Source organism: Neofelis nebulosa, chromosome 11 (assembly GCF_028018385.1).
Source record: "Neofelis nebulosa isolate mNeoNeb1 chromosome 11, mNeoNeb1.pri, whole genome shotgun sequence".
NCBI classification, from domain to species: domain Eukaryota; kingdom Metazoa; phylum Chordata; class Mammalia; order Carnivora; family Felidae; genus Neofelis; species Neofelis nebulosa.
Window position 1 is genome coordinate 93,988,779 of NC_080792.1, and position 24,532 is coordinate 94,013,310.

The 24,532-nt window shown below is 50.5% G+C and overlaps 1 protein-coding gene across 2 annotated transcripts in view; it reads left to right on the forward strand.

Annotated features, from left to right (window-relative positions):
* The window catches only part of ADGRD1 (adhesion G protein-coupled receptor D1), a 180,071-nt gene that overhangs the window by 7,174 nt on the left and 148,365 nt on the right, over positions 1 to 24,532 (forward strand). The window contains exon 1 of one of the 2 annotated variants that reach the window (XM_058691527.1): positions 24,204 to 24,314. The exons of the other annotated variant lie outside the window; for it this stretch is intronic. The gene's annotated coding sequence lies outside the window, so the exon portion shown is untranslated. Of the gene's footprint in view, positions 1 to 24,203; positions 24,315 to 24,532 lie in introns of those variants that run through there. 2 annotated transcript variants of the gene reach the window in all.

Genomic DNA, 24,532 nt, shown 5'->3' on the forward strand with positions numbered 1-24,532 from the left:
TTCCTAACCCGTCACCCCTCCTGTGACTCTTTGAAGAAGAGTGACTGTTTTTCTTTCTTTCTTTCTTTTTTTTTTTTTTTTAATGTTTATTTATTTTTGAGACAGAGAGAGACAGAGCATGAATGGGGGAGGGGCAGAGAGAGAGGGAGACACAGAATCGGAAGCAGGCTCCAGGCTCTGAGCCATCAGCCCAGAGCCTGACGCGGGGCTCGAACTCACGAACCGTGAGATCGTGACCTGAGCTGAAGTCGGACGCTCAACCGACTGAGCCACCCAGGCGCTCCGAGTGACTGTTTTTCATCACCCATTTGGTTGCCCTAAGCAGCAGTCTATAGGGACGGGCAGAATAAATACTTGAATCTTGTCCTTTATCAGTCTTCTGGATAGCGATTTGATGTCCTAGCAACCTCCAGAGCTGACCCCCAAGATTGTTTTGTGTGTGGGATCATTATGCACTCGTATGGTTCCGTGTGTTTTGGGTCCTTCAAGACTGCGGTGATTAGTTTCCGATTTGGTGGTCAGTTGTGCTCTCTCTGGCCAGTGGGGAACTCCTCAGGAGAATTCCATATCACTTGGATAGGACCCTTTTCTCTTTTAATAACGTTTTTGCTTGCAGGCATGACAACGTCCTGGGGTCATCCTGACCCTTCTTGCTTTAGACCCAGCAGCAAGGATTTCCCCAGGAAGCCCTGGAGGAATGCTGTTTGGAGACCAGGATCTGGGTGTCTGGGCACCTGTCCTTACTAGTTGGTCCTTGTGTCTGGCCTTGTGGTTGGTAAAGACAGGAAATACATATTTTCTGAAAGGAAAAAATGAAATCAGTTCATAATGTTATATTCAATTAAAATTAAGATTATGCTTTTTACTTCTTTGACTTTATGTTTACATATTTTTAAACTGTAAAAAATTACTGCTGTAATCTTGGTTTTTAATAATGTCAATATAATTACATATTTGCTTTATCCTACAGCACATCATAGATCTAGGATAACGATACCAATACTCCCACTTAAGAGAATAACATGATGTAGTTTAAGATTTCTCTCTTTCTCTGTGTTTTCTTTCTGACTAACCACATGCAGTCAAAATGCGGGGTTTTAAAATCACTTGAGGGGCGCCTGGGTGGCTCAGTCGGTTGAGGGTCTGACTTTGGCTCAGGTCACGATCTCATGGTCCCTGAGCTCGAGCCCCTTGTCAGACTCTGTGCTGACAGCTCGGAGCCTGGAGCCTGTTTCAGATTCTGTGTCTCCCTCCCTCTCTGTTCCTTTCCCGCTCACACTCTCTTTCTCTCTCTTTCTCAAAAATAAATAAACATTAAAAAAAAAAAAAAAAAGAAAATCACTTGAAATAATTCCATCAACTTGATACAGAGTTAGGTTCATTTATTTTGGCTTTTCTAAAGGTTTTTTTTTTTCTTTCTAAGTTGCTTTTTGTTTAAAGGGGAAGAAATATTTATGGTTCTAACACCGAAACCAGAGAAGGAATTAGAGAGGTCAAGATTTTATTTCCAGTGTTTCCCCTTCCTCATGGGAAACTGGCTTATTAGTTTTTGCTTGTCCTTCCACTGTGTCTTTTGGAAAACAAAAATGCACATTTTTATTTTATTTAATTTTTTTAGTGTTTATTTTTGAGAGAGAGAGACACACACACAGGAGTGCAAGCGAGGGAGGGACAGAGAGACAGAGACACGGAATCCAAAGCACGCTCCAGGCTCCGAGCTGTCAGCACAGAGCCCGACGTGGGGCTCAAACTCATGACCCCGAGATCAAGAGTCACACGCTCTTCCCACTGAGCCAGCCTGGTGCCCCAGGTATATTGTGTTCTGTAACACTCAGGGATCTATTCAGCAGACCCTCTGGATAGACAGTCTTCTGAAAGAACCCTTCTGAAAGGGTAAAGGTCCAAGGGTCGGTTTTGCTAGATATTGCCAAATTCCTTTCCAAAGGGTCACAGACGTTTTTGTTTCCACCAGCAGTGTGTCCTGTTTGGGCCACGGTAATTTTTGTCTGACAGTTACACATCTTAAAACACATCACATAAAATTTAGATTTCCATTTTCTTTTTTTTTTTTTTTTTTTTTTTTTAATTTTTTTTTTTTTTTCAACGTTTATTTATTTTTGGGACAGAGAGAGACAGAGCATGAACGGGGGAGGGACAGAGAGAGAGGGAGACACAGAATCGGAAACAGGCTCCAGGCTCCGAGCCATTAGCCCAGAGCCTGACGCGGGGCTCGAACTCACGGACCGTGAGATCGTGACCTGGCTGAAGTCGGACGCTTAACCGACTGCGCCACCCAGGCGCCCCCAGATTTCCATTTTCTCCTGAGAAATGGGAAGATCTGGGGACACGCCAGTCCTTACAGGGATGGGACGGGTTCTCCAGGTTGTCACCACATTGGCTTCTGACAAACTTGAGCCTGTTTGCTGATATGTGGCCCACGCCTTGGTGTGTAAGCATTTGGATCTGTGAATTCTTTTTTTTTTTTAAGTTTATTTATTTATTTTGAGAGAGAGAGAAAGAGAGAGGGGGAGAGACAGCATGAGCAGAGGAGGTGCAGAGAGAGGGAGAAAGAGAATCCCAAGCAGGTTCAAACTGTCAGCTCAGAGCCCAACGCAGGCTCAACTCACGAAACTGTGAGATCGTGACCTGAGCCGAAACCAAGAGTTGGAGGCCTCACGAGCTGAGCCGCCCAGAAGCCCCTGGATGTGTGAATTCTTGTTACCAGTTGTACTTCATGGTTTACATTTCCGTTACCCATGAATGAGCCAGAAAATGTAAATCCACTCGGGAATGTGTGTGTGTGCGTGCGCACATGCAGAGAAGGCTTAGCACGGTTGACACGGTTTTTATGTATTGTAGGAATCAACCTTTTGTTATATCTGTGCATCTTTCTCTGCGGTTTTCACTGTATTTCTGTACCCTTGAATAGGGTTTGAAATAGTGGAACTATCACTTTTGTTTTAGGACTTTTACCTTAATTTTAGTAAGAAGCCAGCACAGAGGAAAAGGTATTTGCGTGGATTAAAGCAGGTGTGTGTGGGGCCTGGGCCTGACCTTGAAATCCAAATTAAGAGCAAGGATTTTATGTCGAACACCTGAGAATCGCCCCAGGCATCTGGAGGGCAGTCTTCGAGTGGTGTTTTTGGTAGAAATAGTGTCACTGAGAGGCTGAGAAAGATCTAGATTTTGCTGGTGAGCCACTCTTTTTTTTTTTCTTTTTAATTTTTTTTTTAACGTTTTATTTATTTTTGAGACAGACAGAGACAGAGCATGAATGGGGGAGGGTCAGAGAGAAGGAGACACAGAATCCGAAACAGGCTCCAGGCTCTGAGCCATCAGCACAGAGCCCGACGCGGGGCTCGGACTCACGGACCGCGAGATCGTGACCTGAGCCGAAGTCGGCCGCCCAACTGACTGAGCCACCCAGGCGCCCCGGTGAGCCATTCTTTTAAAATGAAATTACCAAATATTTAGCAGTATTCAGTCCTTAACAATACTCTAGATTAGTAAAGCTCTTTAATATGCCTCCTTGGTATCCGAGCATAATTGGTATTAAAAGTAGTCACTTGAAATAAATCCATTTAAAACAAGCATCAGAATTTCAGAGTGAAGAATGAAAAATGATTGGGACTTTGTTTTGAAAAATGAAACAAAATTATGACAAGTTTAGTGTTTATTGCCATTGAGCTTGTCATTGTTATTATACGCCGATTCCTGGAACAGAACAGAAACGATTTGTGTGACTTCAAGAAGAACACAGTTCTTGGGGCGCCTGGGTGGCGCAGTCGGTTAAGCATCCGACTTCAGCCAGGTCACGATCTCGCGGTCCGTGAGTTCGAGCCCCGCGTCGGGCTCTGGGCTGACAGCTCGGAGCCTGGAGCCTGTTTCGGATTCTGTGTCTCCCTCTCTCTCTGCCCCTCCCCCGTTCATGCTCTGTCTCTCTCTCTGTCCCAAAAATAAATAAAAAAAAAAAAAAAAAAAAAAAAAAAAAAGAAGAACACAGTTCTTACAGAAGAAATATGGTATATTCTTGAGCACAACTTGATTTTCACAGCATAATCATATATATATATATATATATATATATATATATATGTATACACACACACACATATATATGTATACATATATTTTATCTACAAATGTCTGAGGCCTTTGTTAGTGTTTTAGCATTCGGATTATTCCCTCTGGAGCGCTGACCGGCCTTCTGATTTCTCTGCTTCAGTTTTAGCCAGGCTGCTTCTGCCACTCTTATTTCTTGGTGACTTTGCACGAACTTTTATACGGTTCACCAAATCTTGCTTGCGTCCTTTGCAGCACTTAGAATCTCTTAGCCGATCTTTGCTGCCCTTCTGCTCATCACGGACCCCGACGCCAGTGTGGCTCGCCGACTGGGGCACTGGCAGACGCAGGCTGGCAGCAGGAGTCTTACAAGTGGTCTTCAGGGAAGAGTCCTGCGTTTGGGCCATTTTTGCCTGTAATCGCAAACTCAGGAGTGTTGGATGCTGGGCGCCTGGGTGGCTTAGTTGGTTGAGCGTCTAACTCTTGGTTTTGGCTCAGGTGGTGGTCCCGCGGTTTGTGAGTTCAAGCCCCACGTCGGGCCCTGTGCCGCCTGTGGTCCCTAGAGCGGTCCCGAGAGCCAGCCGAGGCCTCGAAGGTTCGCATTGTGGGGCACCGAGGGCCTTCGTCCCGCCCCTGGGCCCCACCTTGGGACAGGTACTCTGGAAAGACCAGTATGTTGGATTACCAACTACGTTAACAAATGCATAGCTTTAAAAAGTCTTGAATGTGAGGGGCGCCTGGGTGGCGGTCAGTTAAGCGTCTGACTTCAGCTCAGGTCATGATCTCACCGTTTGGTGCGAGCCCTGCATCAGCCTCTGTGCTGACAGCTGGGAGTCTGGAGCCTGCTTCGGATCCTGTCTCTCTCTCTCTCTCTCTCTCTCTCTCTGTCTCTCTCTCTGCCCCTCCCCCACCCATGCTCACTCGCTCTCTCTCAAAAATAAATGAGAACATTTACAACTTTCAAACTTCGTATTGAGGAAAATGTTAAGGGACTAGTAAAGTAGGTCTGATGGTTACTATAGTTACGAGGATGTAGAAGGAACCCCGTCTAGCGCCATCTAGCGTCCTCAGGTAACAAATATGCTTATAAATGTTCACAGTACGCACTGTTTGAGATCATATAATTATCCAAGTAATGCTTCATAAGCCCTGAAACTGTATTCTGGCATTTCCTTATCTCTCTAAAACAGGAGGGTTCTATTTCTCTCTCCTTGAGTATCAAGAGGTTTTTTAAGAGAGTAAAAAAGTATGGGATAAGTAAAAGATACAACGGAATTGAAACTTGTTATTTCCACCTAAAAGCATATTAAACTGTTTTCAATAAGAAAAAAAATTTCCTTTTAAAAAGAGGGTACCCATGTTTCTGATTTCCTGATCTATTTTTTCCAATGAAGGGGTTGTTTTCTTTTTAAATGTAAAATCTGTTTGGTTTCTCCTCTTGAGAAATAAATGGTATTTTTGACTTACAGTTTTCTTAAAAATGAAAATAACCATGTTCTGATTACACAGTAGTAGATATTAGGATTTAAAAAAATTTTTTTTTTTTTTTTTTTTTTTAAATTTTTTTTTTTCAACGTTTTTTATTTATTTTTGGGACAGAGAGAGACAGAGCATGAACGGGGGAGGGGCAGAGAAAGAGGGAGACACAGAATCGGAAACAGGCTCCAGGCTCCGAGCCATCAGCCCAGAGCCTGACGCGGGGCTCGAACTCACGGACCGCGAGATCGTGACCTGGCTGAAGTCGGACGCTTAACCGACTGCGCCACCCAGGCGCCCCTAAAAAATTTTTTTAACGTTTATTTATTTTTGAGACAGAGAGAGACAGAGCATGAACAGGGGAGGGGCAGAGAGAGAGGGAGACACAGAATCTGAAGCAGGCTCCAGGCTCTGAGCTGTCAGCACAGAGCCCGACGCAGGACTCGAACTCACGGACCGTGAGATCATGACCTGAGCCGAAGTCGGATGCTTAACCGACCGAGCCACCCAGGCGCCCCAGTAGTAGTTATTAGTTAAAAAAAAAATCCATAGGGACGCCTGGGTGGCTCAGTCGGTTAAGCATCCGACTTCGGCTCAGGTCATGATCTCGTGGTTCACGGGTTCAAGCCCCATGTAGGGCTCTGTGCTGACAGCTCAGAGCCTGGAGCCTGCTTTGTGGGTTCTGTTTGCTGCTTTCTCTGCCTCTCCCCTGCTTGTACTCTGTCTCTCTCTCAAAAATAAATTTAAAAAACGTTAAAAAATTAAAAATAATCCATCCAATTTATATAAATATGAAGGCCAAGTACAATCAGTCACATGTTGTGAGAGAAGCGCCTTGCATGGCCTCGCGGCTCCTGCCCTCTTCTGTGTCCTTTTTCTCGGGTACTTTTAAATTTTATCGTTTTAATTTCCTTCCCTCCTCTTCCCACCCAGGTAACGAATGGCAACAAACTGGCAGGTTGTTGTTCCATAGCTTTCTCCAGTATCCTATCGTGTGCATGTATACAAGTTTGAGTTTGTAATACCTTTAGTTCTTTGAACAGAACATGCGTAACACTCCCCTGGTCCCAAAGCCAAGAAACGTACAAGGCAGGCTGGTGACAAGTCACTTCCTCCGTGCGGCTCTGGCCTCTCCCCACGAGGTCATGGCTTTAATTAGTTTCTTACGAATCCTGCCATAATTTGTGTCTGCATCACAAACACTCCTCTTTATTTTACTGCCATTTAAGAAACACACAAGGTAACTTGTTTAGACAAGACGCCTTTTGCTTTTGGCGCACAACAGCATAGCTTGGGGACCTTTTCGTTTTGTCCGTCGAGATTTCTCTTTAAAATAAGCGCATAGCATCGTGGCTGCAGGGTGCGTTGGAGGTTAGGTAACCAGTCCCCTGTCGGGGATCTTTGGGTTGTTTACAGTCTTTTCCTGTTAGAGACACGGCTTCAGATATAGCCTTGCACATCTGTCATTTTGTGGACGTGTGGGTATATCCGCGGGTGTTCCTAGCCTGGAGAGTTGGGTCACAGACCTGCTGCTGGCTGTAGAGCTGGTGGTCCCGCTGGCGGGGCGTGAGGGTTCCTGTTCTCCCATGGCGTCAATAACAACGTGTGCTGTTAAACTTTTGTAATTCTGCCATCACGATAAGTGAAAAGGTAATTCAGTGTGGTTTTAATTCGCATTTTTCTTACTACTGGTGAGAGCGAACCATTTCTCGTGGTTTCATGTGACGCTCAACCGACTGAGCCACCCAGGTGCCCCATTTTCTCATATTTTTGGATCAGCGGAACCGCTAACCAATTTGAGTAACAGTGGCAATTATAGGTATCAATGTCTTGTTCCTGATTTCATTTACTTATTTATTATTAATTTATTTATTATTCCTGATTTTAATGGAAAAAGTATTAGTGTTTACTTTTTTTTTAAGTTTATTTATTTTGAGACACAGAGAGAGAGAGCGCAGGCGCAAGCAGGGGTGAGGCAGGGAGAGAATCCCAAGCAGTCTTCACATTGTCAGCACAGAGCCCGATGCAGGGTTCGAACTCACGAACCATGAGATCATGACCTGAGCCGAAATCAAGAGTCAGATGCTTAACCGACTGAGCCACCCAGGCACCCTGAGTGTTTACTGTTTTAAGGGATTTTTTTCTTCTTGGTCTTTGGCAAGTAATCTTGAGCATAATTAAGATTTTTATTTATAGAGATTTTTATTAGAAATGGTTAGTAATTCTGACAATGCCATTTCAGCCTGTACTCAATAATTTGGTTTTATTTACAAACTTTTAATTTACATTTACAAACCGTGAGATCATGACCTGAGCCCAAATCGAGAGTCGAACACCTGACTGAGCCACCCTGGCACCCCGATGTAGCTTTTTAATGCCGATGGATTTCCTAATGCCAACCATTGTTGAATTTCTGGAATAAACCCTGCTTGGCCATCGAGTTTATTTCATGTATTTCTGCATTCTCTGTGAATTTTTGTGTCTGTGTTCCTAAGGGAGGTTGATAGGTCTGTGTTACCGTCACTCAGCAGCGGGGCCAGGCTGGAACTGTGTGTGTCCCCTGCACTGACTGCTGGGTGCCCGACCACTCGTCCTCTTTCTGTCTGCCGCCTCCCCGATGAAACGAGGTTCCGGGTGATCCTCCCCTCACCCGCCTGCTCTGAGGATGGCAGGAGGTGAGGCCGGAGAGGCACGCAGCCCGGCTGGCCTATGGTACACTTTTAAATGTCAGAAAAGGTTGTGTTGTCTTAAAATGAACCACAGCTCTCTCTAGATTTTCTGCAGTCCAGAAATTCGAGAAGGGCTCTGTCTGCTGGCTTCAGCCTCGTACTGGAGGCGTAGAGGGTTTGTATCAGGGTCTTCAGGTGATGAGGAATCTGAGGTGGGAAGGAATCATCCGAACTGCCTGTGTTTTTATTTGTTTCTTTTTTTTTAATTAAAAACACTTTAAAATGTTTATTTATTTTTTTTTTCAACATTTATTTTTTTATTTTTTTTATTTTTGGGACAGAGAGAGACAGAGCATGAACGGGGGAGGGGCAGAGAGAGAGGGAGACACAGAATCGGAAACAGGCTCCAGGCTCCGAGCCATCAGCCCAGAGCCTGACGCGGGGCTCGAACTCACGGACCGCGAGATCGTGACCTGGCTGAAGTCGGACGCTTAACCGACTGCGCCACCCAGGCGCCCCTAAAATGTTTATTTATTTTTAAGAGAGAGACAGTGTGAGAGAGGGAAGGGCAGAGAGAGAGGGAGACACAGAATCCGAAGCAGGATCCAGGCTCTGAGCTGTCAGCCCAGAACCCGACGCGGGACTTGAACTCATGGCCCCGAGATCAAGACCTGAGCTGAGATTAAGAGTCGGGTGCTTAACCGACTGAGCCACCCAGGCGCCCCACTGAAAGGTCTTTGAGTGTCTGGCTCCTTCTTAATGTCGGGTCTCTGCACGGATGCACCTTACTGGCCACCCCCTCTGTGGTCTTGCCACAGGCTCCACGAGCGGTCTTCTCTCTCCCTAATGGTGTCGGGACCGTGGGTCGGTGAAAACACCAACGTGCCGGTGGCTAGCCTGTACCCACCAGTGTTCTGTGTTCTTCACTGTGGCCGCAAACTGTTTTGCAGCGGGCCAGTCAGCTCATTGCAAAACGTGGGAAAAAGTATTTTGTCAAATTGTATGAAATTACTGATATTTTACACTTTGACCCCCAAAGTGGCAATTTCGTATGATTGCTCCAAATCGTTATGATTTGGCATCTTCCTGGCTTTTTATTTAAGTATTTCCCGCAAATATTCTTCCGCAGAACACATGTCTGCCTTCTTCCCATCCAGCTTACTCGGCTTCTTCCCCAGGTTCCTAATTTTTTCTTTCCTTCCCCCAACCACTATTTCCGTTTTTAGTCCTGCCCATCTCAGCTACTGGGTGGAAAGCCGTCAGAAACCATCTGTATCAACTTGAGACGAGTTGGTGGCTCTTTGCTCCTACTTGAGTACTGGCACTCTAAAAAGATTCCAGGTGATGCACGCACATCTTCAGTTGACATAGCGTAAGACGCTTTGACAAAGTGAAATGAAACGATCCGTGGTGGGTGGTTGTATTTGTCAGGGTGTTTTTCTTCTTATTTCACATGACAGAAAGCCTACATCACGATGGGGTAAATAAAGTGTATTTATTTATGTGTAGTGAGAAGCCAAGACTTCTAGCCAAGAGGGAGTGATGGATGCCGGAATCCTGCCTTCCACCCTCCACACGCACAGCTGAAACAAGTGGAGAAAAAAAAAAGGCTGGGCAAAATAGATAAAACAATGGTTTTTAGGACGTTGAATTTCAGGCAGTAACAAAGAGGATCTCTGATATGGCCAAGAAATGAGGTGAGCCCCTCAAAGCCTCCAGCTTACTGCCTGGAGAGAGTGTGCATGCTGCGACCTGGGAGCGTGACCCACGTGGAGCCCAGCAGTCCCCCTGGATTCGAGGGATGGACTTGGGGGTCGGAGGAGCAGAGGCCACTAGAATGTGCAGGCAGGGTGCTGGGAGGGAGTTGCAGAGAGAGAACCTCACCGATCAGCAGGGCGTCCTTCTTTGTGTGTCCTCATCCGAGTACCCGTGTGGGGCATGGCGGGAACTACCCAAGGGATTAGAGAGAACACATCTCAATGCACACACGGGGCTGGTTATAGTTCCTTTTCTCTCCAACCGGAATAAAAACTTAATAATTTACGGGCATTTTATGTAAATGCTTTTGCCTCAGAAAGGGTGCAGAATGGGGCTGAGACCTAAAAGTTGCTCAAATCTTACCTAAAAACTTAAAATCAAGACCTGAGGGGATTAAGTTGTTTCCAAAGAGCTGAATACATCCTAGAACAAAGTTCAAGAATATGTGAAAATGTCCAGCAATCAACAGTGTATAATTGACAATGCTCGGCAACGCATGAGAAATTACGAGGCATGCAGAGAAGCTGAAAAATATCACCCATAATGAAAGGGAGTATCAGCCAAAACCGACCCAGAAAATGGCACAGATCATAGGATTATTAGGAAAAGACATTCACACACTTATTGTAGCTATATCCATACGTTCAGGAAGCTAGAGGAAAGATTGAATGGGGGTATGGAACACTGATCTCTAGAGATGAAAACAATTTTATTAAAAAAGTACGGTGGATGGGATTAAGGGCGAAGGAGACACAACAGAAGATTAGCGAACTGGAAGATGCACAAGTAGAAAATATCCTAAGTGGAACAGGGAAAAAAAAAACCTGAATAAAATCAGCAGAGCATCAGTGACGTGTGGGATAACTCCAGTGTCCTGATATGGGTACACTTGGAGTCTCTGAAGCAAAGAAAGCAGAAAGACAAAATAATTGAGGAAAGACAGGCTGAAAAGCTCCCACATTTGAAGAAAGCTACACACCCACAAACCCAAAAATCTCAGTGAACTCCAAACACAAGAGACATGAAGAAAACCACGGGAAGGGAGACTATCATCACATTCCTTAAAAACCAGAAAGTCTTAAAAGCAGCAGGTGATGTTTTCTGTGCTGAGAAGTGCACATAAGAAGGGCAGCAGATTTTGCATCCGAAACGGTGCGAATGAAAAGACAATAGAGCGACATCTTTCAACAGCTGGACAGAAAACAAAGCCCCCAACTGACTCTTTGGAATTCTATCTAGTTAGAAAAAAATAGCTTTCAAAAACAGAGGTGAAATAAAGACATTTTTGGACGTGCAAATGCTAGAAGAATTCGTTACCTGGAGACTCTACTGTGAAAAATGCCGACCAGTGACACCAGATGAAATCTGGACCTATTCGGGGAACAAAGAACCCCGGACAAGGTGACTATGTGGGTACGTATGTTTCCTACTGTTTAATCTCTTTGGAACATAACTGGTTGTTTGATTTTTTTTTTAACATTTATTTTTTGAGAGACAGAGAGTGAGCAGGGGAGGGGCAGAGAGAGAGAGGGAGAGAGAGAGAATCCCAAGTAGGCTCTGTGCCACCAGTGCAGAGCCCGATGTGGGGCTTGATCCCACGAACCGTGAGATCGTGACCTGAGCTGAGACCAAGAGTTGGACACTCAGCCGCCGAAGCCACCCAGGCGCCCTCTTTTAGCAGCTTTCGAATGTACAGTACCGTGTTGTTAATGACAGTCACCACCCCACACATTACATCCCTGGGGTGGGAAACCCACTTTAAATATAGAGTCACAAATAACTTAAAAGGATGGAAAGAGATACACCATGCTAACACTAATCAAAGGGAAGCTGGGTCGACTGTATTTCTCTCAGACAGTGGAAAAGCTTCTTAGTAAAGAAAAGTTTCTCAGCAAAGAAACCAGGAAGAAGTGGAGCATTTTATAGTCATAAAGGGAATCAATTTATCAAGACGTCTCAACAAGCATAACAAGCATCTTCACATGCCCAGTAAAAGACCATCAAACCACGTGAGGCAAATTTGACAGATGTACAAGGAGGAGTAGAAAAGCCCACCATCACGGTCAGATTAAGTCACCTTCTCAGTAACAGGCACAACAAGGGAAGATCCACGGCACGTTATCACGCAAGCTGAGCCGGCCGAGCCTTCTAGAACACTCTACCCAACAAGAGGAGAGCGCACAGTCTTTCCAAGTGCACACAAGCATTTGCCCAGAAAAACCACATTCTGGCCACAAAACAAGTCTTAGTAAATTTACAAGGACTTCATACAAAATGTGTTCTTTAACCACAGGGGGTGAAAAATTGGAAACCAATCAGAGAGAAACCTCAGCCAAATGCCCAAGTATTTGGAGACTAAATAACACACTTCTACCCATGAGTCAAAAAAAAAAACAACAACAACAAAAATCAAAACAGAAATTAGTGTTTTGAACTGAATGAGAATAGAAACAGTGTATCAGAACTTGTGAGATGCCCTTAAGGCAGGTCTTTGAGGGAATCTGTGGCATTTTGTTTACTGAGAGGGACAGTTAAAGCACGAAACACAGAGATTTGAGTAGACAAAAGGCTCCGTTCCATGACCTCAGCTTTCACCTTACGAATTTTTTTTTTAATATTTTTATTTTTTTTTAACGTTTACTTATTTTTGAGACAGAGAGAGACAGAGCATGAATGGGGGAGGGTCAGAGAGAGAGAGGGGGACACAGAATCTGAAACAGGCTCCAGGCTCCGAGCTGTCAGCACAGATCCCGACGCGGGGCTCGAACTCACGAACCGTGAGATCATGACCTGAGCCCAAGTCGGACGCTTAACCGACTGAGCCACCCAGGCGCCCCTCACCTTATGAATTCTTAACAAGGGAGCCAGTGAAGTTCACTGTGAGCAGGAGAAAGAAAATGGTTAAATGTCAGACTGGATTCAACAAGACAGGTAGTAGGAAAAAGCCAAGCCAAGCAAAAGCCGGTTCTTTGAGAGGATCAATAAAATTGATAAACCTCTAATCAGGGTTAAAAACAAGGCACGGTGTTCGGAATGGTAGGTAAATTAAGATATTGCAGGGATAATGACATCAAAATGTCATGCCATTAAATCCAAAAACGTAGAGGACAGACCCCGGAACACAAGCATTACTTCAGCAGCCCGTGGGGACCGAGAGAGAGAGAGAGAGAGAGAGAGAGAGAGAGAGAGGGGCAGCATGAGTGGGGGAGGGGGAGAGAGAGGGAGACACAGAATTCCAAACAGACTCCACACTGACCGCGTGGGGCTCGATCCCACAAACCTCGAGATCATGACTTGAGCCGAAATCAAGAGTCAGATGCTTAACCGACCAAGCCACCCAGGCGCTCCTCCCCGCATCTGTTAAAGACACGTCGTTATACACTAAAGATATTGAAAACGTGTTAAAAATCCTCACCAAGAAAACTGTAGGCTCAGACGCTTCTGTGGCGGATTCTGACAAAGATCTGAATAAGGAACAGTGCAGTTTCTACACCAATGTCCGGACACTGAGGAGGAGGGACGACTTCCCGAGGCAGCTGAGGCCGGCATTACGTTGGTACCAAAACCAGACACAGACACTGCTTGAAGCAAGGAAAACAGCGATCACCATCACTCAGAGACATTTATGCAAAGATTCTTAAAGTTTCAGCAAATCCAGTCCAATAATACATACAGGACTCTTCATGACCAAGGAGCCATTAAAAATTTAATTAAATTAAATTAATTAATTAAAAATTAATCAGTGTAGTTACACATCTCACACACCACGCCATGCGACCATTCCAATAGGATTCCAGTGAGCATTTGGCAAAATCCAGCACCCGTGCCCGGTGCAAAATGCCGGCAAAGTAGCCGTAGGAAGAAGCGTCTTTGGGCTTGTCTCTCGCAGCCTTTGTTCTCCTTCCTCTGTCTTCTGTTGAGAACTTTGGTCATGAAAGCAGGTTGAATTTTGTCAAATGCTTTTCCTGAATCTACTGAGACGATCCTATGATTTTTATCCTTCATTTGCGGATATGGTGTGTCCCACCCCCTGGAATAAATTCCACTTTATCATGCTTTTTTTTTTTTTTATGTTTATTTATTTTTGAGACAGAGAGAGACAGAGCATGAACGGGGAAGGGTCAGAGAGAGCGAGAGACACAGAATCCGAAGCAGGCTCCAGGCTCCGAGCTGTCAGCAAAGAGTCCGATGCGGGGCTCGAACTCAGGGACCTCGAGATCATGACCTGCGCCGAAGTCGGAAGCTCAACCGACTGAGCCACCCAGGCGCCCCCATCCACTTTATTGTGCTTTTAATGCGCACCGTTGAAATGTTTGCTGGCCTTTTGTGGAGGATTTTTGCATCCACGTTCATCAGGGGTATTGGCCTAGGATTTTTATTTTCTTGTAATGTCCTTGTCTGGCTTTGAAATCAAGGTAACGCTGGCTTTGTGAAAGGAACTTGGAAGGTGTTCCCTTCTCTATCTTTTTGGAAGAGTTTGAGAAGGGTCAGTGTTAATTCCTTTTTTTGCGTTTGATAGAATTCACCCGTGAAACCAGCGGGCTCTGGGCTTTTCTGGGAGGCTTTGGATGACACTTCAGTTAGTAACCCTTCTTGTGACCGGTCCGCTCAGATTTTCGATTTTGAGTCATGCAGGGCGTCTGCTGGATGTAAACATTCCCAGGCTCTACCCGGTACTTAGAAGCCAGCGTCTTCAGGGAATTGGGCTGGGAATCTGCAATTTTTTAAACAGTGCCTCTGAAATTACCTTCCCATCGGTCAAGTTTGGAAAATCACCAAGATGAATGTTTTTTCACCCATGACGATGAAATGCTTCTTTCATCAGAGGATTCGCCTCTTGGCCCGGCGGCTGTGTCCTGGCCGGGGCCCTGGGTAACGAAAGCACGAGGGGCCATGGCTCTGCCCGTCTGGTGAGCAAGTTCGGCCCCACTGGGTTTCCCTGCGCTCACACGGAGTTCAGTTAAACGGAACGAACACCTCGTGGGCCATCTTTTAAAAAATTTAAGCTACTTACATAACCGCAATACTTGAAGCCTTCTAGAAGAAAATCCGGGCTTCCGGAGGTCACAGGGTCTGTGCCTCCCTCCCCAGCTCCCCTTCAGGCCGGCCAGCCCCCTGCAGACCCCAGGGTCTTTGTTCTTCCTGTTCTGTGCCTCCTCCCTGCAATCTCTTTCCCATTTGTTTGTTTTCCTCTCCCTCTTTTTTTCAAGTGGCCTCAAACAAGTTTATTCTCTTAAGAGTTCTGGGCGTCCGAAATGCAAGAGTGTCTGCAGGCTATGCCTTCTGGGGGCTTCGGGGGATAATCCTTCCCTGCATCTTCCAGCTGCTAGAGGCACCCCTTCCCTGGCTCGGCTTGGCTCATGCCCCCCGCCGCCCCCCGAAGCCCTTGACCTCTGGTTCTGTCAGGCAGCCTCCTCCCTCTTACAGGTCCCAGTGAGGCACTGGGCTCACCTGATGGGCCAACATCCGCACCCCATCTCAAGCTGCTTTAACTTAGTCACACCTGCAAAGCCCCTGTGGTCCAGTCACTCACTGACCGGCCACCTCGCTGACCGTCCCTGGGCTGGCAGGGGTGAGGAGCAGGCCCTGTTCTCGCCCGGCGGGAGGGGGGAGGGTAGAGGGGCCAGCTTCCAGCCTCCGTGACTCTGTCCTCACCCCGGTCACACTCTGCCATTGCGGTGGCTTCACTACCCTTTCTTATCTGTTTTCACGTATCCGTTTACTACCTGTGTCGGGCCCCGTTCCCCACGCTTGGTGATCACGGGGGAGCCAAGCAGAAGGTTCCTGTCCTGGGGGGATTGGCTGTCCGCGTACCTTGCCCTTAACACAAGCACCCGCTGCCCCGCAGAACGTAGGCTCCCAGGGTGTGGGACCCACTCTCCAAGCCCCAGGAATTAGACCGCTGTGGGGCTGGAGCACCTGGGTGGCTCAGTCGGTTGAGCAACCGACTTCAGCTCAGGTCATGATCTCACAGTCTGTGAGTTTGAGCCCTGGGTCGGGCTCTGTGCTGACAGCTGGGAGCCTGGAGCCTGCTTGGGATTCTGTGTCTCCCTCTCTCTCTGCCCTTCCCCTGTCTCTCTGTGTCTCTCAAAAATGAATAAACGTAAAAAAAATTTCAAAAGAACACTGCGGGGCAGCTCGGAGTCTCCCATTTACTGGCGAGCCACCCTACCGCCACAGGGGGGCGCCCACGCTCCACGCTTGTGGCCACATTTCTTGGGCGGGAATCTGTACACAACAGTCCCCGGTTATCACCCCTCCCTCCTCGGACTGGGGGCGCGGGGCCCTTGTTATCAGTGACCGCGACAGGGCGGGAAGTTCTTGGGGAAGAGGCGCCACAGCAGGTGCGTGTCCGTGGGAGCGAGCCAGCCGCTCGGGCCGCCGGGGGCCGCGCCCCGGGCCAGGGTTCCTCTGTCTCGGTTCTTGGGTCCGGGCAGGGGGCTTGCTTGTTCCGTGAGGCCCGTGGAGGTCGCCCGCCGCGCCGTCGCAGGTGCCCGGCCTCTGACCGCTTGCGCTGCCTGCGGGCGTTTGAGGCGGCGGTGTTCAAGGAGATTGTTCCGCGTCCTGCCACCGCAGCACGTTCTGAGCCGAAAAGAGACTGGGTCTCTGGCCGAGCAGGGATTGGACGCACGAACCAAAACGCAGCAAAGCGAGCCAGACCTCGTGGAGGCTCCTTAGGCCAGGGTGCCCCGGGTCACCGGCGGGTTGGGCAGCTGCGCTCCCTGCGGCAGCCCCCCACTCTCCCCACCCCCCGCGCCGGGTCACCGGGTCACCGTGTCACCGTGTCACCGCGCTCCTAGGACTGCGGGGCTCGGTCACCCGCTGCCCTGCAAGGAGTCCTAAGCTTCTAGAAGTTATCGGCTCTGGAAGCTGGGAGGGAGGGAAGGCGGCAGGATGTTAGCAAAGGAGGCTGAGACCCAAGCAGCGGGTGGCCCTGGTTTCCTGGGCTTCTCCAGCTGTGCCCCGAGGCACCCCCCCCCCCCGGGGAGTGGGCCAGGCTGCAGGGGGACCCCCAGGCCTGTGTCCCTCACCGGTTGTGTGCAGGGGGTGTGAGAAGTGTGCTACAGCGGGGAACCTCATGGCCTCGTCGCCAGCCGCACCCGTGGCCTGCCTGCTCTTCAGCGCCCAGCACCCGCCGCGTGGCAGGTCGCCCAGTTGGCACCGGTGGTTGGATGGAAATCCTGAGTCAAATGGAGCTTGGTCCCTGTCCCGCTGAGGCTACTGTTGGATTTCGGGAGACACGGACGGGTCAGTGCTAACGTTTCACCAGCAACGTGGCGCAGCCGAGGCCGGGCGGGAAGGCACAGGCCAGGGCGTGAGCCCGGCTCAGGTCGGGAGGGAACGTGGAGCAGGGGATCGCAGGATGCACAGGGGCTGGCGGGGAGGGCGGCCGGCCGGGGCGGCCCTGGGGCGGGCGGTGTCCCCCTGGCGGCCCTGGGGCAGGCGGTGTCCCCCTGGCTGCGACAACCGTGAGATTGTGGCAGGAGGCACGGGACCCGGCAGGATGCGGCAGGGCGCCGGGTGGCGTGGGGACCGCGGGCACTAAGGGGAAAGGCGAGCTGGAGGGCCCCCTCCCCTTACGGGAAATTCCGCATTTCTGTGGACAAACCCGTCTCTGCAAAGAGCGCGCACAAATCCTACGCCTGACCTTGGGCCTAGGAAACCGAGATGCGGCCTGGACTCCCCACCAGAGGGCGGCCTGAACCACGCGGCAGGTGCCCGCATAGGCTTCTGTGAAAGTCTCGGACACGTGGTCCCCGCGTCCCGAGAAGCCGGAAGCCCTCGCAGACAGCCGGCTCGCCGCATGTCCCCCTTCCCCGCTCAGCCCGGTTGGTCTCCAGGGGGAAGGAGGTACTGAGCTCTCTCCCTGATCTGTGGCAGGCGTCATAAGCTCAGGCGTGACGCCCCCCAGAGCCACAGGGGGGTATTATTCCCATCATGATGCGATCCCGACTCCAGAGGCGCAGAGATCTGCCAGATGTTGCGAGTGAGCCCTGGGGGGCACGTACTGCGTGTGCTGTGTGTCCCCATCTTAGAGGCACAGGGGTGGCCTTGGCTCTGTGCCCCACCCCCCCCACCCCCCCACCCCCCCCCCGCCATCCTGTCTACACTCGGAGAAAGATGCTGGTGGAGAACAGGCCTCCCAGGGAAGGCAGGAGGCAGCCGTCAAGTGCAGGGCGTGAAGGGCACTGTGGGAACAGGGTGCTGGCGTAGCCGTCCTGCTTCTTACATTTCCTGCTGTTCGTGTAGGTGGAAATAACGGGAGACCAGGAGCCCCGTGACCTCAGAGCGCGGAAGGAAGGTCAGCCAGTTTCCGGGAGGCGGCCGTATGTTCAGTGTGGGCACTGCCACGCTGACTCCCTGACGCTCATCATCTTGAACAAGTGCTCTTGTGGTTTTCCACGCTGAACGGGGGCGGCCAGTGGGGGCCCCACGTCTCGTCTCGTCCTGGACTGAGCGCCCGGGAGCGGACAGGCCGCCACTGAGACCCCAGTCCCATCAGGCGCCTATTCAGGAGGTGCCTGGAACAGCTTCTTGCTGGGCTCTGGCTGATTCCAGCCTGGGTCTCCAGGCGGCAGGGCGGGGTTGCTCTGGGCCACCACCTTCCTTTCTCCCTGGGAACGCAGTGTGACATCCCCGCCCTGACTCCCCGCAGGGAGTCAGGCGTGGCCGAGGGAATACGGGGAGAGCTGGTGTCCCGATTCGCAAGCCTTCCACTCGCCAGACGTCCCCTGGCCTTGCAGTGGCTCTGTGTACGGCAGAGGGTCCCTGACCACCACACGAGGGAGTTGCACACGGGGGTGTCTGCAGACGAGGACGAAACCTGTGTCCTGTGTGAGCGTCCTACGCGTTTGGATTTCCTTGTTTGGGCAGCGGGCATGGTCTCACCTAATACAGACTTAGGTTTCTTCCGGATCTGGGGAGAGAGCGCTGTGAGAACCATACAGGGGTGCTGTCCCCACGGCCTGGTGGCCTCTGGCATTGGGGCCACAGCGGGCCTGACTCGATGCAAGAAGACTGTGTCCCTCAGGGTCCCTGAGAGTCTCATCCCCTGAGATGTCCTGTTCAGCATGCAGACACGTGCACTGCTCCAAATCTCCCAAGGAAGCCTTGCTCGGGCCCTTGTCCTCCAAGAATCAGGTTCTGTGTCTGCTCTCCGAATGGGAGGTGGCTCTTGGGGGTTCAGCACCGCCTTCACGGGCCCGTCTCGGCCAGCGCATATTTTATGGCCAAATGATGACCAGACCTGGCTGTTTGGACTGTCGTAAATTCACAAGACAAGTTCATGGACACCTTGCCAAGGGCGTGCCCGTTGGCTGCTGCGGCCCATGTAGTTGTGGGGAGGAGGGGGTGGCCGGCTTGGCCGAGCACAAAGTATGTGTAAACATTTCCCCCCGCTGATATCAAGTATATTAGTCAGGTCCTTGGTCGCAAGCCGTGGGCTGACGCTGGCTCTCTTGTGCCAAAAGGAACATTTGGAAAGGATGTTGAGAGCTCACAGAATCATCGGGCCTGGAGGCTCAGGCTTGGGAAAGAGAATCGACCGAGGTACCAAGGTGGCTCAGGATGGCCAGGCCCGAGGAATCCCGGCCGAGGCTGGGGTGTGAGAGCAGACTGCCTGCCTGTCATCTGGGATGTGAGGGCCCCTCCCGGGGCTCCTGGGGCTGGATGTGCACCTGGAGGGGTCCTGGGAATATGGACCTTTCTTATGCTCTGAGGCGACAGGGGAGGACGCTACTCTCGGCCGAGCGGCCGCTCTGCGTCAGGCACTTTGTAAGTGAATCTCTCCCAGGCCCGAGCACGGCCCTTTGGAATACACACACTTCTTTCCCTTTTGCAGGGGAGTCAACAGGGTTCCCAGGCTGTGGGGGAGGGGGGGGTGATTCAGCCAGCAGGTGGCAGAGGTTCACACCTGGGCCTCGTCCGTGTCCCGTTCCGTCTACCACCCAATGTGGGGATCGCTGGGCACCAGCCGTGACTTGAAATATGCTGTGCTTTTCACCGGGAGGATTTGGAATGAGACTCTGCAATTCGGATCAAGATAACACACAGCCAGTAAGAGTAAGCTGCAGGGGACAGAGGTTAAATTTCCCCACGGGGAGGCAATTTTGGGAAATCTGGAAGGGTTGGAGGGGCCGGCGAGGGCGGGGCAGGGAAAGGGGATAACCTGGCCCCAAAGTGAGCTGCTATCATCATCAAATATTTCCCTAATTGCGAAAAAATGAAGGGACTGAGGGATGCCAGGAAAATAAAGTCCAAGTGTACTAGGCGTTGGCTTTTTTGGCAAAGCAAATTTCTCTGTAACAATTTTTAAGAAGATATAAAAGGCATTGCCTCACACAATGATCTCTGAAGCCTGGCTTTCATCTGCCTCTTTAGAAACATTGCATTTCGAAGGGAGCCGTTAGCTGAGGTGGTGAATGTGTCTGCTAATTGCTTTCTGTTATAAATCTAAGCAACACTGAACTCCACGAGGGAATGCAAACTTATCAGGGAAGCTAAAAGCAGAAATCGCCTTTGGCTGAGTTACAAGTGCTGTTTTCCTCATCGAGCCTGAATGTCTTCACGTGTTTCTAGAACATTCTTATGTATCACTTGGGAAGATCACAGGGGGGTTGGGGAGTGGGCAAGGGACCCTGTGCAGGTTCACGCACCGTGTAAGAAACGCTGGAACAGATCGGCTGACCGACTCAGCAAGGTGATGCCCAGGGAGACTCAGGTCTGTGGACAAGTGTTTAATCCCGAGCGTGGAAGGGACAGAGGACGGGGCGATGGGGCCACGCGGCTCGCTGCCTTAGGCATTTAAACACCCGCGAGGATCCCTGACCCAGTGGTTTTATGTCCTTGTCAAACGCCGTTGGCAAATCGGTCGACACCACTCTGCACGGAGACTCCTGGCACCACTCGTCTTCTAGAAGAACCCAAAGTAGTTGGCAGTGTTGAAGCACACACAGGCTTTACCAAAAATTTGGAATTCCCAGCTTCTCCAAAAAACCCCACAAAACTCGGAAGGTCTCGCAAAATGGAGCCCGCGCTTCTGCCTCGTGCGAAGGACCGTCCTCCCAAGACAGGCGTGTAGCTTCCGGAAGCCCGGTGCCTTCCTCCTTCGCTGCGGCAGACACGGCCGGTCTCACCTTCCTAGCAGCGTGTGTGAGCCCAGACCCTTCCCTATCCTTGCCAACGTTCGGGCTAGTCTGCCTTTGTGGTTTTAGCCCTTCTGGGGTGTGCGTCGTGGGAAGTCGCTGTGGTTTTAATTTGTGTTTCCTAATGAGTAATGTGTTGCTCAATTGTTCGTGTGATCAGTGGCCCTTTGTACCTCCCCTGTTGGGAAGCGTCATTGCCCCAGACGTGGCTCTCTCCCCCGAGTTTTCGAGCTTCTTCCCGCCCGCCCAGAATCAGCTCCTCACACCCCTCCCCGGACACTAGCCCTAGCTGGGCAGCCCCTGAGGCGCACAGGGCTGACTCCCCGCTCCTTGGGGACCCCACTGACGCCAGAGGACAAGAGATCCCTTGCTGACACGGTCTCAGCAGTTCGGCCTCCTTGGACACAGAGTGCGAGGAAAACACATCTGAGCCTTTTTTGGTTCCCCATCGGGTGACTCAAGCCTTTGTTTCTGGCCCGGAGGCAGAGAGTTGGGGATCTCCCGGCACAGGTGAACAGGTGCACGGGGGAGAGATGGGGGGGCAGCGGGAGCAAGACACATAAATACTGAAAACGCTATCCTTCCCAGCGTGGGGCTCATCTCCCAGAGGAAATCCTCTGCAGAAGTCTAGTCCATGTGGCGGAGAAGAACCCCCACAGCCCGGCCCTCTGCCTCTGCATCGTGTCCCCCCCCCCGCCCCCCCCCAGGTAACCGAGAGCGGGGACAGACGCCCTTTGGCCGAGTGCCGTCTGCCCACGGCGGCTCACCACGCGCTGCCTGTGTGGCGCTCGCGCGGTGGGCGAGCACAGCCGTCACGTGGCGAGGTGGCGGGTCCTCGGGGCCGCGCGTCCTGCCTCGGCTCACCCGTGTTCCTCCCCGCTCTCCGCCAGGGGTGACGCGCCGCCCTTGAAGCTCGTGCCCCGCTGACGGCCGATTCCCGCAAGGGCCACCTGGGCCGTACCCGGGAGGGGCTCGTGGTTTTCCAAACACTTTCGCGTTTCTGACTAAAGAAGGCAGGCGCGGAACGGGACGGCTGACGTCTCCGCAAACAAGCGGTTATTCATCTGAAGAGCCTCGTGCTAAATATAGACGCGAGGGGAGGTCAGGAGCTTCCCGAACATACGCGTCCTTTCGTCTGCTGGTTTAAGGGCCCTGAGTTGGTAGGGAATAGTCTTTGTTTCTGTCCGTAGGCAGAAGCAAGGGGCCTGGGGGGCGAGACCGCTTCCCTGCTTTTCATCTCACATTCGGCAGCGGCAGGCAGACGGGTGGATTACGTGCGTTTGGAAAAAGTGCATTTGGAAAAACACGAGGGAAAACTCAGCGTACGAGGAGGAAGGGCGAAGAGGCGGGTTTCTTGAAATGCCGTGTCCCCGTCGGCACCGTGCTTCTCGGAAGGAGGTGAAATGTCACCTACCAGGGCCTCCGACTTTCTGCCCTTCCTCCGTTTCCAGAGGCGTGTTCTCTCCTCTGCCTCTCCTTCCAGAACATTCCTGTGACTCTATATACGCTTGTGTAGAGACAGAGCACGTGTCTGTCTGCGTGTTTTACACCGCCATACCGATGGCCCCGTAACTTGTGTTTTGTTTCTTCGCGCAGCCTTTCTTGGAGCCTCTCCTCGTCGGTACCTGTGACCCCACCCCTTCTCTTGGCTGCTACACTGTCTTGCAAAATATGAATGCTTATCCAGCCAGTTCTGAAGCATTTGGGGGAATTCTGAAGCCTCTATAATTTACGCAATTTGACAACTGGCTTTCGTTACCAGGGGATCAATGATCATGGATTTCCTTGTGTTTCCTAAAATCCCTGTCATTGTGAGGATGTCCCCCCCGCCCCAAATATCTGCAGCAAGTCAGGGTTCCTTTCTGGCAGCATTCTCCCCTGCGAGGTGCCCTCTTTCTTCTATATATTCATTTGCCTCAATTAGGCACTTTCTCCCGTTCCTTGATGACTGAGATTTAAGTACTCACGATTATGATGTTTATCAGCAACTAGTCTGGAGGCATGATCACGATGAGTCAGAGAGGGAGCCCACGCCTGGAGCTGCTAAGGACTTCCCACATCTCTCCAGCACGAGGAGAGGGGCCGAGGGTAAGGCTGACGTACGGAAGGGCGAAGTTGCTGGACAGGACCTCATGCCAAGGCGCCTGAGCTCCTGGATGCAGCTGTGCCTGCAGCCAGAGGCGCCACCGGCCTTCACCCCCACTGGACCAGTAATACGTTTCCCTTTTGCTTCCATCAGATGGGTTGGTAACGGATCCGGCCCTCCCCCAGACAGCGCGCCGATGTCCGATTCCGTCACTACCTTGGTACGTTTTTTTTTTTTTTTTTTTTCTGGTTTCGGCATCCTCCGCGAAGTTGTTTTTCTCTTTGATACCAATGTTGGTCTTCAGTATGTATTTCCACCTTGCAGAAGACCAAAGTGCCAACTGCGTATACAGCTCGAATGTAATGGTTACTGTGTGTCCTCGTGTATTATTTCATGTTTGGCCTCGGGAAAAAAAAAATCCAGCAAGAATTCTCTTCTGTGCACGGATGGTATAACCTATCTGGGAACACATTTTATGGCGATCTTAACTCAAGTGAGCTGGGAAAATAACAGGGAGAGGTTTTGCTGGCTGCTCGTTACATTTGTGTTTTCTTGTATTCGTCACTCTTGAGTCCCTGCCAAGAGTTTACATCTAATTGCCTCTACATCATACTTCCCCCCTCAAAGAGAAAAAACAGCGCCCTGTAAATTGGTAGAAACACTTTGGCTGCACGGTAATTTTGTTTTCTTGTTCCACATGGACTCGCAAACTTGAAATTCTTTAAGGCGCCTCAGACTTAATCTCAGGCAGAGCAAAGCGTGAGGGGTGCTATTTCTCCCTTAACCAGAGTGTGCCGGGCACATTGGCCCACAATTCCCATGCTTTATTACTGTGGCGAACCAGAAGGGGCTGTGGGTAAAGGCTCAGGCGGGGATAGAACACGAAGGGCTTTTTATGTTAAAGGAAGAAGCATTCTCTTGCAAGGAAGATGCCGCGAGACTGGGAAGGTTTCCAAAGCTTTTCACCCGTCGCACACAAGATCCCCGTGAAAACTTAAAAATAGCCCCTTCGGCGGTGCGTGTAAACGTGAGCCTGCGTGTCTGAGATGCGCGTGTGAGAAAGGGGAGAGAGAGAGGTGATCGCTACCTGTTGGTGGGCTAGCAGAAGAGAATGGCAAGGTAAGGTGGCCTTTAAAAGTATATGCTTCTTGGGGCGCCTGGGTGGCTCAGTCGGTGAAGCGGCCGACTTCGGCTCAGGTCACGATCTTGCGGTCCATGAGTTCGAGCCCCGCGTCAGGCTCTGGGCTGACGGCTCGGAGCCTGGAGCCTGTTTCCGATTCTGTGTCTCCCTCTCTCTCTCTGCCCCTCCCCCGTTCATGCTCTGTCTCTCTCTGTCC